The sequence below is a fragment of the Mastigoproctus giganteus genome, chromosome 3 (assembly GCF_048544385.1).
Source record: "Mastigoproctus giganteus isolate SK-2022 chromosome 3, ASM4854438v1, whole genome shotgun sequence".
In the NCBI taxonomy this organism is placed as follows: domain Eukaryota; kingdom Metazoa; phylum Arthropoda; class Arachnida; order Uropygi; family Thelyphonidae; genus Mastigoproctus; species Mastigoproctus giganteus.
In genome coordinates this window covers 43,899,021-43,912,744 of record NC_143577.1, presented here as the reverse complement: position 1 = coordinate 43,912,744, position 13,724 = coordinate 43,899,021, and the positions used below count along the sequence as shown (strand labels likewise).

At 39.2% G+C, this 13,724-nt stretch overlaps 1 protein-coding gene across 1 annotated transcript in view; it reads left to right on the top strand.

Annotated features, from left to right (window-relative positions):
* The window catches only part of LOC150087916 (LIM/homeobox protein Lhx9-like), a 106,591-nt gene that overhangs the window by 82,588 nt on the left and 10,279 nt on the right, over nucleotides 1-13,724 (top strand). The gene's annotated exons all lie outside the window — the stretch shown is intronic.

The following is a 13,724-nucleotide window of genomic DNA, read 5'->3' as shown; positions in this document are numbered from 1 at the left end:
GCCAAAACATGTCAGTTTTAATGTGGAAGAAACGCTTCCCACAGTCTAGAGCGAGGGTGATATGTTTTTTCTTATTATTATTTCTGAAACTGATAATTTATCCCGCAAACAAGGAAACGGACTACCAATTACTGGACTTGCATCCTTATCCGCTTGATACAACTAACGCTCTCTAATCATCCACAGTAAAGAAAAATAAAGCGGAAGAAACAAGTGTGAGGGATGAAGCTAAAGTCCGTCAAACTAAAGTGCACTGAAATATAGCTCATATTTGCCGTTCAATTAACTGCAAACGAAAAATGACTGCGAGATATTCCATAATTGGATGCAGAGCTTGGACAGAAACGTAGTTTTTTTTTTTTTTTTTATGAAAAACCCCAAACACGAAAGGTATCAAAACCTATAGTACTTAGTACCGTGCATGGGTTGAAGGAGAAGTAAGGGAGGAGGGGGATGCCGGAAACTTTGCTCTAGAGACTAAACATGGGTTTCACCACTTCAAGCCTCCAATAAGCAAAGTGGTGGTATTTCACGTAGTAATGAAGACTGACAAAATCTCGTACTCGATCGTTTGTGCCATAATTCCCCCCACACAAAAACAAAAAATGCCCGTTTTTCTGTTTGTTCCGAAAATCGCTACCGGTATCCTGCGAACATTCATGTCAAAAAAAAAAAAAAAAGACGACAGTCAACTCCTGGGTCACTTGGCCAGCTGGGGTCTGCGCTGGTGGAAGAATGACTTTTATTGCCACAGAATTTTATAGACACCCTTATATCGAGCGTGGTTCACCAATGTCAGGCCTGTTTAGCCGTTGGAAAGAATCATACGCTGTACTGAGGTCATGTGACCATATTTTCGAGTTTCTTATGTCAACTCCTGTAATGTGGCCTTTTTGGAAATTCTTATACAATCCCTATAAATGTCTCTTATACCTGCCCAAAGTTTCTTGTTGTCTTCTCATTTTATTGTTCTTCTATGGTAAACCAACATACCAAATTTTGTTCCCCTTCATTGCAAGCTGCGGGTTACGCCACGTTTTCTACGCGTTCTGCTAATTTTGTCGAGTACAGTAGTTATTCCTTGGAATGTTGTTATAATGATGCAGGTTCGTGCAAACTATGCTTTCATATGGCTATGTACAAATTTGATGTGCTTTTGCACTAATCTATACGAAGTCATTCCATGTACGATGAAATCACTAATCACACTAAACGTTGTTATACTTTTGTTTTGTTCATATTCTAATTAGAAAGCTGGTTCAATATGGATACCGACTAATATTTAAGAAACAATTAGCATTATGAAATCATTTTCATGGTGGGCTGCTGCAACATTGCTCACACATTTTGCCCTGACATCGGAACCTGGTTGGTTGCAGAACAGGGTTTTATTTAAATTTCAAATAAAAGAGAACGCAAAACCCGCTGAAATTCTATTATATCATGTGTATCTATTGTACCATATGAGGAAGTGGTTCTATCATGGACGACTGTGTATGACTAATGTATCGAAGTTTTCAGTGACAATACACTCATCAACTGACAGCATGCTCACGTTCAGTCAATCGCCATCACCAGCACGAACATTTGTTTAAAAAAAAAAAAGAAAAAAAAAGTCGTTTCCTAAAAGACACTATTACATTACCGATTGCTATCATTGCATAATGATATGCAATGATAGCATAATGGTTTCATAATGGAATTGGCAAATAAGCATGAGTTGTTTCAAAGTTAAAAAATGTGTCAAGATCAGGACTAGGGAGACCATTTATACCGGGTTTTTTTTTTTGGAAACTGAGGATTGATTTTTTAGGTTTGATATTTTTTCGATATTAAATGTATTACATAAGTGCGTACCAATACTGTGATAAAAGCCTGCAGTATTCGCACTTTTTTTTTTTTTTTTTTGCACTTTGTTATGGTCATGAAACGAAAGTTATCTCCAGATTTGTTCTGCTGTGTTTATGAATATTCTATAGGTCCGAAGCAGGTGAAGCATAACGTTGTTGATGGCACCAAATTTTGAACAGCATATGAAGCCGATTTTGGAATGTCTATGGGTGATAAAGATAAATTGTGGCACCTTATTTCTGCTGTGGTAGATACAAGTCAACATCGGAAGGTTGGTTTCGTTGTAGACGCACGTGTATGCCTCTTGATATACCTCGAATATAGAGAGCCCACAAATTTTCATGGCAACCACTACTTTTGCATGGTGGATGAATCACAGTTTAAAAAAAGTTATGGATCGGAAAGCTGTAGTGTATTCCAACATACCACTCTCCATTGCTCTAAAGACAGAATAAAATCTGCTAATCCTCACAAGCCTGTTCAAGAAAAGTGCACAATTTTCCAATTCAGCAAGAAATGAATGACTTAGTGAGGAACTGGGGTATAACCAAATTTAATGCTCTCCTTCTGACATCTCGTTTAAAACACTGGAACCTACTGGATCCTAGCTGCAAGGCTTACACTTACAAAATACCATATGCCACATATGCGCATTTTAGACTGTTTCAGAATCCCTTGTTACTATTTTGATTTGATTGATTTTATGAAGAAATTAGCATTATTCGCAATTTTTACAAGTTTTCAAACCTTTAATTTGAACTGTCCTTACATATATAGTTCAAGTAAAAGTTTGAAAGCTGTGTTGCTTCACGGAGAATATACACTGAGTGTGACCAGTATAAATATTCCCCTTGAGTTGGCACCATCCAATTTCTTCTACCATCAGCTTTCCACGCAGCTTAAATCATTTTTACGTGGAAAGCTTTTTTTTTTTTTTTTGGCAATACAGTGTAATTTTCTGAACATGGTTTCAAGAGCAAAGTGAGACCATCTACAAAAAATGGCATAAGGAAATGGGAGAAATATGTCGCTTTGGGCGGTGACTACATAGAGAAGGAATAACATGTGTTCCAAAACAACCTCCTGGGACACGTAGAACATGGTCATGGGAAAAACTTCTTTTTTTTTTTTTATATCCCCTGATATGTACTGCATTTGTTGATGAAAAAGCTGGATGCAGAAGAAGTACACACAACGAAACTTGATGAAATGAAAGTAGAAATAAGGTAAAACAGCAGCTTTGGATTTTTCAGTTTCCACAAAATGAAAATCGGACTGCGAGCACACACTTGTACAGACGGAATTCACGGTAAACTATGTGAACAAGTGCGCTGTGATAAAAGTGATTTGTTAATGGACGAGATGAGTGTAGAGGAAAATACTGAAATATAAAAACAGTTGATGCGCCAAGAACAAGAACAACCAATATATTTATATCTTTTTACCAGAATTTTTTTCATAAATTTATGAAAGATTACGACACAAAATTTTAAATTTGTACGATTATATAAATAAATAAGTTTTCTGTTTATTTACTATACTCGGTCCAGACGACCACACACAAAGTCAGAAGAGTTCACAAGACAGAGAGAGAGATACAAGAATATTTCCGTATTTAATAATCACGCGGGCTAGAACAAGATCATTGAAAACGCGTGTACTTTTGGACCCTAGCGCTTGAACAGAGGCCTACAATATACAGTACTGTGTAATAAATCTTGTTGCTTAAGGCTCAATGAGAAATTTCTCGGTGTCCCGGTGATCCAATCCGCCCCTATGGGGCAGAGCATTTCATGTGATATACAGCACTGCTTTTTACGACATGGAAGCATACTGGTTCGTCCCAACAAAGAAGTTTAAGAGTCTGCTGTCAGCAGAGAAGGTAATAGTGACTTTTATAATGGTTTCTGGATCAACCACGAAGTTCTTTTCGTCAATTTTTCATATCTTGGAGATACCATGAATGCTGCAACGCATTGCACATGGAGCGCCACTGGTTGTATGAAAAACTAAGCCGTACAACCCAAAAACTATTAATGATTTGGAGTGAGAACTTGATCGTCCTCCTTAGCGCAGTTACCTTTCCCCTAGCGATTTCCATTTGTTTGGTCGACGTAGCCGAGTGCAGTAGCACACGCTCTTTGAGTGCATCGGGGGTTCAAGCTCGTGACTGCTAAATACGATTAACATTTGTATTGATTGATTTATTGTACACTTCACTAACCTGGTGGTCGTGCCGGAGTATAAACAAGAACTTTTTACTTTTTGTTTTAAGTCAGTTTCCTGTTTAATTCTTTTTCTTTTTTCTTGCTATTTTGACTTAATAACACCCATCCCCCAGATTCCAGAATTTGACAGAGCCATAAAACAAGTGTATAAATGTTTTTGCTAATTATGTTGAAAAATAAATGTTAAGATCAGTCTCCTGCTTAATTATTGTTTTTTTTTTTTTTTTTTTTTTTTTTTGACCTTAACAACGCCCTTCCCGCTTACTGTAACGTTAAAATGCGTTTCAAAAAATGGTTAAAGATTATACATGGTGATTCAGAAGGAATAGTAAATATTTTGGGAGATTATAGTATCGATTATTCTAATTAAAAAAGTTCATATAAACATGTGTCCAATTCTCAATGGATACGGAGATACAGCTATTTGAAAATGGCGCACACAAAGCCATTATGACTTTTGTAATGGTTTCTGTAAAGAATGATAAATGACTTATTGTTTGTATTTATCGATTTTTTGAATGATACAAAACACAAATAATTGATAAATGTTTTACAGTTCACAATAAATGTTGGAAAATTCCGCCGCCAACCTCAATGCACTTTTCAACTCTTGTGGTGATATGACGTGTTGTTTTTCTGAGGTCGTTTTGGCGTTCCCTTATGAGGGCAGCAGTATCCAAAATGCGAGCGAGCAATTCGCCTCTTGTATTCACCTTTTCTTTGTCTACTGCGCTTTTCATCCACCCCACAAACAAAAATCTAACGGAGGTCTGAAGACTTAGGTGGCCAATGAACAGGACCACAGCGGCCGATCGCGGTTCAGGAAAAGTTCGATTTAGATATTGTATCACCAGACGGGTATAATGTGCAGGAGGTCCGTCATGCTGAAAGTACATACCAATCCTTGTAGCCAAGGAAACATCCTCCAATAGTAGTGGAAGCTCGTTTGGCAGAAATTGTAGGTAAATGGACCCTGTAAGGCGCTTTTGTAACACAACAGTCCCAATCAACTGATTGTCGATTATACCGCTCCACACGCTTACAGAGAAGCGATGTTGAAAATTCGTTTCTACAGTGGCATGTGGATTTTCGTCTGACCACCTATTAGAGTAACGGGTGTTGTTCATACCGTCACGGTTGAAAATAGCTTCATTGCTGAACAGTATTAACGGCGATTAGCATTTACCCACCGACAAAAATTCCAATCGCTGGGCGTCGTCTCCTGGTTGAAAGTGTTCCGCCCGCTGTATGTGAAATGGATACAAGCAGTGCTCACGTAACGTTCGCCATGCTCTTGTATGTGGAACACCGATACACGTAGAAATTCTTCGTGTGCTAATAGTAGGGCTACGTTCTACCGACTGAAGAATGTGTTCTATTTCATCCACATTTTGTTCATTTATACGTTCAGAAGAAATACGAGCGCTGGGAACTGTACGAGTCTCACGCAGTTTGGTGTAAACGCTCTTAAATCCGGTATTTTGCGGTCAGGAAACCGTTGACGGTATTCTCTACAAGCAGCAGTAGCACTTCAACCACAAAAATCGTAGACAAATACTATATCGGCATATTCAGCACGTGTGAAGGTGTGCGGCATTCTTAACAACATTTCTAACACTAAATAGCGTCAGGTTATAACTGCTTCTTGGTCACATCTGATTCGGGGAGTTGTGCGCGCCAGTTTCAAACAGCTGTATCTCCGTATCCATTGAGAATTGGACACATGCTTATATGAACTTTTTTACTCAGAATAATCGATACTATAACCTCCCAAAATATTTACTATTCCTCCTGAATCACCCTGTATGTAGCGAGTAAAAATACTGATATTACACTGGTCAGATATTACACAAGAAAGATATTAAACTACACACACATATCACAGATATTAAACTACACACATATCACAGATATTAAACTACACACATATCATAGATATTAAACTGCACAGATATTACACTAGAAAGATTTTACACAGATATTACACTAGAAAGATATTACACGGATATTATGCAGATATTACAATTAAGGGAATAAAGCATGTCTAAATATGATGAGATACGACGTGTGATCAAAAAGTTCGGTACTGGTTTTCTGTCTTGTATTGGGAAGTCATAGCGAGTTGTAAATGTGGAAATATATTCGATTACTCAACTAGATGGTAACAGATGAATCAGTCAGTCTGAAATAGCACGTGTTCAATAGAAGGTACGTGTTTTTTGTGTTTCGTCACATTTTAAAATAAGTGATTTTACTGGGCAGAAAATTTTATTTCGACTTCGGAAAAATGCAACACAAAAACATAAATGTCAAAACGGCTCTCGGAGACGATGCTCTATGTCTTTCGAATATTTTTCAGTGGTTCGCAAAGTTTAAAGAGGGTTCGCTTGAATGCCGGAAATCATCCTCACTGTGGCACCCTTCAAAAACCAATTATTCAGTTGCTGAAGTTCGTGATGCGACCAACAGTAATCGATGTTCAACTCCAGTGAAGTTAAATTAAATTTCTGTTCATACTCCGGGACGACCAAACGGTCAGAGAAGTTCACAAGATAGACAGAATATAAGAAATAGCACTGTATTTAGCAGTCACGAGCTTGAACTCCGGTCACTCAAGGCACGTATACTTATGCACCCGCGCGGATGATCACTCGGCTACGGCAAAGTTGCCAGTGAAATTGGTATTTCTTATGGAATTTTAACACAAGATTTGGGAACGGGATGGGTTTCAGTCAAGTTTGTGCCTCGCGTCCCCACTAATGATCACAGAAAGCGGAGAGTTCTCGCATGTCACAATCTTTATCAACTGGGTATTTTGAGCCACACTTTGTTGCTTCCATTATTATTTGTAGCGAAACGTAGATGTATGCCTGTGATCCGGATAAAAAGGCCCAGTCCTCTCGATGAGAGGACTCCTTCTTCTCCAAGGCCCAAAAAAGCAAGATAATCTAGATCAAATGCGAAGATCATGCTTACCGTATTTTTTGAATCACAGAGCATTATTCATTAAGAATTTCTCTCGTATGGCCAAACAGAATATCAGAACTACTACAAAACAGTTCTAAAACAAGTGTATGATGCTCTTTGGAGAAAAAGGCCGGGAAAATGGGCTTCGTAAATTTATACTTGCATCATGACAACACTCCCGCACACTCGGCACTTTCCATCCAAGAATTTCTTGCGAAGCACTCCGTCGCTGTGGTCTTCTATCTGCCATACTTACCAGCTTTACCTCCCTGTGATTTTTTTTTTTTTTTGTTTCCGAAGTCTAAAACCCCCTTGATGGGTCGCACATTAGCAACGACTGAGGAATTTATTCAAAACATGACACTGTGACTATTATTAATTCCAAAAGAAGCCTATCAGGAACGCTTCCAGAAGTTTAAAAAGAGTTGGAATCGTTATGCAAAGTGTCAAGGAAACTACTATTCCGTAAGCTTCGTTTCACAAATACAGTATTAATTCCTTGGAACTTTCTACTCAAAACTCGTACGTATTTCATAACGTAGCTGAAGCAGTAGATACCACTGAACAGTCGGGACGAGCTGCAATACAACTTCCTAAAGCATTCCAAACGGCTCGGTGGAATTCAAGTAGCGGAAACAAGCAGGCCAATCCATATGGATGATGGCCTCAACTTCCAACAAATCTGTGCCCGTCCTTGTCCATCAGAACGAATTCCGCCTACAGCACTAACTTACGGAAGGACCATGAGTCGCAGGATTCCATTTCTATACTGCGTGAAGTCAGAGTCCCGCTCCTGATAAATATGGAGATCTGTACAGCCACAGGGACTAATGCCACCTCATACCAGTAATACAACCCTAAAGAATGGAGTTGGACTGCTGATTCGGTTCCTCTTTCCCTGGACTCATTTACAGAGAGACACTGCACCATTCCTCGTCATTCCAATTACGATGTTCGAGTGCCCACATTCTTCTGGCCCTACGATGTCGGGCACTTAATGGAACACATACTATAGATCTCACATAAAGTCCATATCTGTACAGACGATTTCGGATGGGTTTGCATTGACAACCGTGTCCCTATCGTTGCTGCACAGTATCTGAGCTTCGATTGAAACGGGCATTGAGAGAGAGAGATTTTATCTCCTCTGCTCACACTGATCTGGACGTCTACGAACGGTTGAAATTTCTTAGAACTAATTCCACAACCTGCTCATGACACGTTTTGACACACCAAGTTATAATGCCATTTGGCATCGCGGCTGGCCAACTTAGTCGCTCGATGTGAAACAAACACGTCTGAGATAACACTTTCACATACTCTGCTACGATAACTGACATTGTAACATTTGGGCTCTAGGCTGTTGTTTTTTAAAGAACAACCTCTAAACCCAAATCCTTATGATTCCGTATCGGAATCACACCCAGAAGATACAATTAATGTTGTGGGAAGCTATTGTTTTATATTAAGCGCCAAGGCAACTAAGGTTATGAGGCCCCGGTATACTGTTTGTCTGTTTCTGATCGATGAAAACCAAGTTTCCGGGAGAATGTAAAATATGTTCGCTTCAGTACAAATAAAAAAAATTAAAATCGACCTCAACCTGAAACTCTTAAATGTCGAAAGGAGAGGGGGGGGGGGGAACTAGTTAACTATGTATTTAAGAGTGGACGGGCCATGGGCCTGTCTTCGACGTCCAGAACATCAGTGAACAATGGCGAGTTCCTTGATTGAAACTCATGCGTTTTATTTAGATAAAATAACAAATATAACAGCTGGGTTAAATGTGTTAAGCACCAAACCAACTAACCCTATGAAACGTCTGTATATTCTGTCTGTAATTCTGTGTGTTCTTTGTCGGTTTGCTGCTCGACTATCTCAGCCACGTTGTGAACAGAGCCCCCATTAAAATTATTGACGGGATTCGAACTTTGGCATTTTTCTATCTGTTGTGGGAGCGCGGTGATTTCAACCACTTGGCTACCCCGCGGGGACAATAATAACTAACAATAATGACACAGGAGGTTAACAGAGTGAGAACTCACCTCTGAAACCTCCCGCTGAAGCAAATGTAGCATTTTTGTCACGCCCTCGCGGCCTCGTGAATAGCACAGTGGTATAATCAGCGTCCTCCCCAGACCGGATGGAAAAGACTTAAGTTCGAATCCCGTCAATTACTATAAATTTTATGGGCGGGTCTTCTTCACAACGTGGCTGAGTTAGTCGGTCCCATGCGAGGGTAGCATGGTTTTTTCTCCCCGCAACTCTGGTTTTTCATCCAGCAAACAGAAAATCGACACACAGAACACAGCAATTAACAGATATATTATACAGTATACGACGCAATACGGTTTAATACGGCCAACAAGATTTTTATCTTATTTTTCACAATACGGAATGATCAAAACAATATAATACGCGACAAATGTGGGTTACTTATGACTTATTCTTGCACAGTGCGTCAACTTTAAGGAGGAACATTTTACACGGGGGATGTTCGGTAGAAAAAGTGTTTAAGGCAGAGTTCTGCAAGGTTGTCAAGTTTACAAGGCCATTATTTTGAAAGTATCACACAGGGTGTCACACAGATATAGGCAGTGCAGAGTTGGAATTTGGGGAGTACAATGTTTATAGAAAGGACAGACAGGATAGGAAGGGAGGAGGGGTTATGCTGTTAGTTAATAAACCGATAAAATCTAAGGAAGTGCATCCAATTGATGCTGGTGGACAATGCAGTGTTGAATCTGTTTGGTGTGAAATAAGCGCTGGGAATGGAAAAATGAGAGTAGGTGTGTGTGTTATAGGCCTAATGAATCTGATGAGTATAATGAACAATTGTGCAGAGAAATAGAGTGGGGCAGTAAATCAGAATGTCTTATAATGGGGGATTTTAACTTTCAAGATATTGACTGGAACTCGTGGGTTGGTCACTCGCACAGTAGCAAGACTTTTGTGGATTTATTGGATGACTGTTTTCTACAGCAGCATGTTCAAGAGGCAACCAGAGGGAGTAAAAAAAAGTAAAGTAAAGTGCAGCCATCAACCCACTGCAGGATGGAAGCCTCCTCAACAATTCATGCTGAGGGAAATGGACCATAATCTGCCACGCTGGTCCAGTGCGGGTTGGCAGATCGACCGTATTCAGCAGGCAGGGGCTTGAACCCTGGTCTACTCAAAGAGCGTGTGCTACTGCACTCCCGCTCCTGCCCACTCGGCTACGGAGACCAGAGGGAGTAATACTCTTGATCTGATTATCAGTAGTGATTCTTTATGCATTAAGAATCTGCAGATAAAGGAACCACTGGGCGACAGTAATCACAATGTATTGATGTGGGAATTATTTAAAGATGTAACTACCATTAAGGCTAAAGGGAACGGCTTTTGCTTTCGTAAAGGTGCCTACAGAGGTCTCAGACAGATTATAAATTCTGTACAGTGGGATCAACTGATGATGTAACCAACAGTGAATTCTAAATGGGAAGCCTTCAGGGACTTAATTTTGGAGGTTACTAGGTTTTTCATTCCAACTAAGAAATACTGCTCAAGGTTTAAGTCGAAATGGATGTCAGATGAATTAATGAGGCTAGTGAAAAAGAATGTATGGGATGCACAAAAAGTATCAGGTCACAGAGAAGTCTATAGCAGGTATAAACTAGTCTGTAATGAAGTCACAAAGGAGGTTAGGCAGGCGAAGGCAGATTATGAGAAATCTTTGGCAAAGGATGCAAAAAAAAAAAAAAAACAGCAAGGAGTTCTTTACTTATATAAACTCTAGAAGGAAAGGGATGAATCAGATTATACCACTTAACATAGATGGGTTGACTATTGATGACCATGCTGAGGTAGATGATAAAGTGAATGAGTATTTTGCATCTGCATTCACACATGAGGAGTTATTCAATGAGAGGAGTGCCAGAAGTTTATCAAACGCTAACATGGAGCTAAGTGATTTTGTAATAACTGAGAGCAAAGTGGAGGAGAAATTGTTGAAGATAAACATAAGGAAGGCACCTGGGGTGGACGGGATCTATCCAATTATATTAAAGGAGGCAACAAAGGAAGTAAGCAAGCCCTTGGCCATAATTATGAGAGCTTCCTTGGACTCAGGGGAGGTTCTCATGGACTGGAGGTGTGCAAATGTATCACCAATTCACAAAGGAGGCTCAAAAGGTGACACAAGTAACTAGAGACTTGTTAGTTTAACTTGTGTTCCGGGGAAAATAATGGAATCACTGGTTAAAGAAGCATTGCAGGATCATCTAGACAAGAGTGCAGTAATAGTTAAGGCACAGCATGGGTTTGTCAAAGGGAGGTCTTGTCTGACCAATTTGATTGGTTACTATGATGTGGTCACAAAGGAACTGAATGCCAAAAATAATTTTGATATCATATACTTGGATTTCAGGAAAGCTTTTGATACTGTTGCACATGGAAGGCTGCTGTACAAATTGGACAGGTATGGCATCAAGGGTAAGCTGCTACAATGGATAAAGGGACGGTTGAGTGGGAGACAACAGAGAGTGGTAATCAATGGACACTGCTCCTCGTGGACAAATGTTATTAGTGGATTTCCCCAAGGTTCGGTGTTGGACCCATTGTTGTTTTGCATATTTATCAATGATATTGATGAAGGTATATCAGATTTAATGTCCGAGTTTGTAGATGATACAAAGGTTGCAGAGCTGTTAACGACAGTAATGACAGTATGCTACTCCAGCTGGATCTAGATAAGTTGGGATAATGGGCTGAGAAGTGGCAACTGGAATTTAACATTGACAAATGCAAAATAGTGCACATGGGTAGCAATAACCGAAGAGAAACGTACCAACTGGGTGGTACTACACTCAGGGAAGTGGAAAGTGAAAAGACCTGGGGGTAATTGTGCAGCCAAATGTGAAGTTCGCTGAACAGTGCAGACGGGCTGCCAGGGCAGGTCATGGAGTCTTGTCAATGATATATATGAATTTTGCTAGCAGGGGCAGGGAGGTGATAATCCAGTTATACAAGGCAATGGTCAGGCCACACTTAAGAGTACTGTGTACTCTTAAGTGTGGCCTGGTCTGGAGGCCTCATTTTAGGAAGGATGTAGAGTTGCTAGAACGAGTACAAAGAAGGGCAACAAGATTGGTGAGGGGAACAAAGGGGTGCTTTTACCAAGAAAGGCTTAAGTTCTGCAAAATGCAGCTCCTGGAGAGTAGGCACCTGCGAGGTGATCTGATTCAGGTGTACAATGCCTTGAATGGGTTGAGCAAGCTGAATGCTGATGGGATTCTTCGTCTTGCTCAGACTAAGAACCTGAGGGGGCACAGTTTCAAATTGAGGAAAGATAATTGTAGAATAGATGTGCAGAAATTAGCCTTTAGCCAGCGGGTAGTTGATTAGTGGAACAGGCTTCCATCTTTTGTTGTGGAAGCTATATAGCCTAAATAAATTTAAAGGCTGAGTTGGACAGGCATTTGGAACGAATGGAGGGATGAAATGGGAGGGGTTTTTTTTGTGGCTGATGGTGCATAAGCTTGCTTTCTTGCATTGTATGCCTCTACTAATGCCATGTACAGCGCTTCTATTTTCTTTTTCTTGAGAGTTTGCCAGGAACTGTAGAATTACGGATGTCAATTTCACGTATCCCATGTTGAGAAAATGTTATATGATTCCTGTCAGCAACCAGTCATTTCCAATTGGTAACTTGAAATATTAACATTAGATACTTTGGATTGTGTTTAAAAGGTTTCATTTACGATTGAGGAAAAAATAAAAAATGGAAAATAAACTGCAGGGAATAAAAAGGAAAGTATAAAATATGTATAAACACGTTGTTTTATGATAAGAAAGCTAAGGGCATATAAAAGGGAGAGATTGTTAATGAATGGCGTAGTTAATCCTGAATTTTGCTTCAGCAAAGCTGTTTTATGCGACTGCTATCTGCCAACAGGCCTGCTGCTCCTGTTCCTGTGAAATTTCTACTTTTCTTCGAAAGCAGTCTCTGAATAGGCATTAAAATTTAAAACAATTATTGTCAATATGTTATTGTCACTTTGACAATTATTAATAATATAGCTTGTAATTATTTTACTTTCCATGATAACAGAAAACAAAACCTGGAGCGTCTGGAATCATACCACTTGGCAATTTCTTGACACAGCTGACTAAAACAGTGAAAATATTTTGAGATAAATTTAAGATTTATTCAATTAGTACATAACGAAAAATGTACATAAGATAAATCATAAGCGAAAAGAAAACACAGCAGCTTTAAAGGGGTTTTCAAAGGATTCTGAACAATACAGAGTCAATAAACGAATTGCTTCTTTTAAAATGTGGAGTTAGTGTTTTAATTAATTTCAATTAAAATCTTAATTAAAATTTTTAATTTTATTCCTTAATTCTCACGGCATGTCTTTCACTCAACATGTTAGAAAATCAACTCAACACTTGTTTTTTCATTTATTTTTAAATTTGTTTATTTTAATTTCTTGGTCGCAGTTAGCACTTGTGAAATTTTTCTTGTTGCATTTGTCAGCAATATTCATACGTAGCACACAAGCGTTTAATTTGAAACATCATCAACTGATCACACCACGTTTAATTTGTATCTTTATTTAAAATATTATTTTATTTTAACGTTCGCACAGTTCCCATAATAATGCAGATGAACAGTCTGCTTCATATAAGGGCTAT